Source organism: Bombyx mori, chromosome 23 (genome assembly GCF_030269925.1).
Source record: "Bombyx mori chromosome 23, ASM3026992v2".
Classification (NCBI taxonomy): domain Eukaryota; kingdom Metazoa; phylum Arthropoda; class Insecta; order Lepidoptera; family Bombycidae; genus Bombyx; species Bombyx mori.
Window position 1 is genome coordinate 7,892,964 of NC_085129.1, and position 4,113 is coordinate 7,897,076.

Consider the following 4,113-nt stretch of genomic DNA (forward strand, 5'->3'; position numbering starts at 1 on the left):
GTACTTAATGCAGGTAGCAAATTACTCGTTTGACGTTTACAGCTACGATTTTTGCTTTCTTTTGATCATTAAAAAAAAAAGATATGATATAGTTATTTTGTAGTGCGTTTGAATTTAATAGCTTCAGAAAGAATTTTCAAATAGAGTACTTCATAGTTTGTTGATATCTATGAATATGTTTGTCAATAATAAGTACTCTACGAATTTCTTCAAATTGATCGGTTCATGTAATTTTTTTGCTCTATTTCCTAGTGAGTGAATGGTATACCATGAGATTGCGCAAATCAGTTCAGTTTATTTGTTAAGGATGAATATTTTTATCAAGAAACAATCATGCGTGTTAGTTTGAAGGATAGGTTTGCTGTTATTTTAATGAGATTGAAACGTTGACTTAATCGTTCTTAGCCGGCAGAAGTTTTTAATAACAGATAGGTGGAGAGCTGCTCTAGCAATATTTTTTTAATCTACTAGATGAAGTAACAATTCTATTGCATTACACAAAAAAATATTGACGACTAGCGCGCAACTTATCTGGTTTTGAGCGGTTACCAGAGGGCACAGACTTCATGCCATGAGTGTTTCTTTTTTATTGCCCTTGTAGGCAGACGAGCTTACGGCCCACCTGATGGTAAGTGGTTACCGTCGCCCATGGACTTCAGCGATGCCAGGGTCAGAGCCAAGCCACTGCCTACCGTTAAGTGTTCTGACAAGCCTCGTTTGAAGAAGGATATGTCATAGCGCTCGGGAAACCCCGTGGAGGGGAGCTCATTCCAAAGCCGGATGGTACGTGGCAAAAAAGATCTCTGGAAATGCACTGTGGGTGAACGCAGTGGCTCCAGGTAGTCTGGATGAACTCTACTCCGGTGGCAGGCGGTGCGATGGTAAAAACGAGATAATGGTATCATCTCAAACAATTTCTCAGAGCACTCCTCATGGAACATACGGTACAAAATACAGAGAGAACCGAAATCCCTCCGCAGAGCCTGAGGCTTCAAACGATCCGTGAGAATGGGATTATCGACAAGCCGAATGGCCCTCTTCTGTATGGAGTCAAATGGAAGAAGCTGGTATTTGGGAGCACCGGCCCAGAGATGGGAGCAGTACTCCACGCGAGGCTGGACTTGTGCTTTGTGCTTGTGAAGTACCGCTTCGCTCTGGCATTTTGGACGCCAACTTGGCTTTGCTTTCCAAATGACTCCGAAATTGGACATCGTTCGAAATGTCGACTCCACGTATCCCGATACTCTCGGAAGGTGGTACTTCAGCCCACCTGTGAGTAAGGTATATAAGAAGACCGTCAGCTGAGCGACCGTGACGGAAACCGTACTGTCAGTCACTGATCAGCTGGTGATCCTCTAGATACTTCAGGAAAATCTCCTCCTGTTTCCAACCTCCTTGACACATGAGGTCAAAATCTCAATCATATTGTGTAAGGGCTCTCAAATATTTCAAAATACAACACGTTACTCTTTTGCGATACTTACACGATAGTATTAGTATCTACCTGTCTAAAATCTCAATATGCGAGCTAGCAAATTAAAACATTTATGGTTACAAAAAGTTAACTATTACGTCAATTTGTTCTAAAAAATAATCTTATGACTTAATAATTATGAAAGTTTAAGCGTGAAACGAGATCTTTTACCTTTAATGCGCTATGCCTCGGGCACTGGTCAGTTTCGTTTGTAAGCTTAATGCCTAGTTCATCACAAGCCTAGCCTGGATAATAACAGGCTCGGCGTGTTGAAGATAGCGTTAAATGGTATGATTATTTGTTGAACGCGCGTATAACATGTCTAAGAGAAAAACGTTATAGTATGATCGATATTATTTGATGAATAAAGAAAATGACCAAATATTATAATCTAATTTATGCTTTCGTGGCAGAACCGTAACAAATGTTTTCGTTTGAACTTAACTGTCATACCGTTGTCAATTAAACTCAATTGATATAATAGGATTGCAAAAGATTACAACTACTCATGAAAATTTAATCCATTAGTATACTGCTGACTTGCTTTTTTTTATTGATATTTTACATTTTCGAAAATTTATATTTAGAACACAGATGAATTGGCTACTGATATTACTAAATTACAAACATTTGAAACTCTTCTAATTATAATTTTATTATTATCAATTTAGATATTCGACACAAAATACTCTTATTGCTCCTGCTTATATATTATATCTTCACCGTCCTGCTTATTGTCGTGTCACAAAGTCGGTTGCGGCAACTATGATGATATGTTTTTTTTGTACTCTTTTTATTGCGTAGATGGACGAGCTCACAACTCACGTGGTGTTAAGTGGTTACTGGAGCTCATAGACATCTACAACGTAAATGTGCCACCCACCTTGAGATATAAGTTCTAAGGTCTCAGTATAGTTACAACAGTTGCCCCACCCTTCAAACCGAAACGCATTACTACTTAACGGCAGAAATAGGTAGGACGGTGGTATCTACTCATGCGGACTCTCAAGAGGTCCTACCATCACTAATTATGCAAATTATAATTTTCCGGGTTTGATTTTTATAACACAATGTTATTCCTTCACCGTAGTAGTCAATCGTGAACATTTGTTAAGTACGTATCTACTTCATCAGAAAAATTGGTACCCGACTGCGGGATTCAAGCACCTTTGCATCGCAAGATAAAAGAATGCGCTGGACGTCTTATCCGTTAGGCCACGACGACTTCACATAAGTAAACAAAAAAATTACATAGAAAACAAAGCTGGAAATAGTTTTTTTATGATATTATACTGCTGTTTAGTAAAGTAATTACTCTTGAGGGAAGCTTATTTTGTTCTATGATCGATAAAATAGAGTAAAAGGAAACATCGGCAAAAACACTGAGCAAGTGTTTTTTGTTTGGTAGATTAACTGTTCTGATTTTCATGTATATTTTGTAAATGTCATATGGTTTAGGTGTTTTTACTGCATTTCATATTCTACGATAGCTACCGCTTCATATTCATTCAGACTGTTTGTTACCTTCAACCTCAATATTACAATTCAATCAATTCCACAATCTAAATTGATACTCTGAGTGGTACATAAAATAAAATTGACATTGACAAGCCGAAGTACTCGTGTTACCGTATGAGGCATTAATTTTACGATCTCGTCGAGTAATTTACTTTCTCGGAATGTCGCAAGAAGTATGAACGGCAGTAAAAACGACACGTGGTACGAAGAAATCGCAGTTTGGAGCAGAAAAACGATGTTCATGGAAAATTTTATTACTGCGCTTAGAAGGTGCATACTTGTTATTGAACTGCGACATATATACGGTATGAGACTCGGTTTCGTTTTGTCAGCTCTAAGTAAACTTTTAAATTTTGTAATTCAAAATAACATAACTATAGGTATATTAACCTACAGAAATTTTGTCACAAGTCCCGTTTATTCAATGACAAGATATTATTATAATATATAGGTATGTACTTAAAATTACTTTGTGTTATTGTAAGAAATGTAATTGCTTGTTACGTTTTTCATCTATTTTTATAAGCTAAAAGTTATTTTCAGTTCAGCAATAGAAAAAGAAAACTGTGAGGGGTCAAAAACAAGTGGTTTTACTAATAACCGATAAACGAACGAAACTACTACATATCAAAGTAAATGCCCCTACCCGTCTCGATTCATGGAATCAATATATCTATAGTAATGTTTTGATAGTTCTCCTTCCGAAGGGCGTAAGTTCGCGGTAGAAAAATAAAGGATAATCTATCGAGCCGACATGGTTCACAACAGATCCTACCGCTAGTAAAATGCAAATCAAATCATAAGTAAGTTATTAGTATGCGACTAATACCTAATTAGTGCGTCAGTGTTAAGTTGTACATCTGAGATTGTAAGATTATGTGCCGTCACGGAATATACGATGCAAGTCATTGATTTACTCTTACGTTTTTATGATTCCACTAATAAAGTGTACATGATCATCAATTTAAATTTTATTGTATAGGACGGCCGCCGGCTGCCGTGCGCTCTGGCGCCGATAAATCAATTTTACTTTTGCATCTCGTATTATAATATCGTTTCCGTGAGATATAGTTTACGTTCAATCGATTGACCAGAAAAATAAATATGAAGCTAGAAAAGAC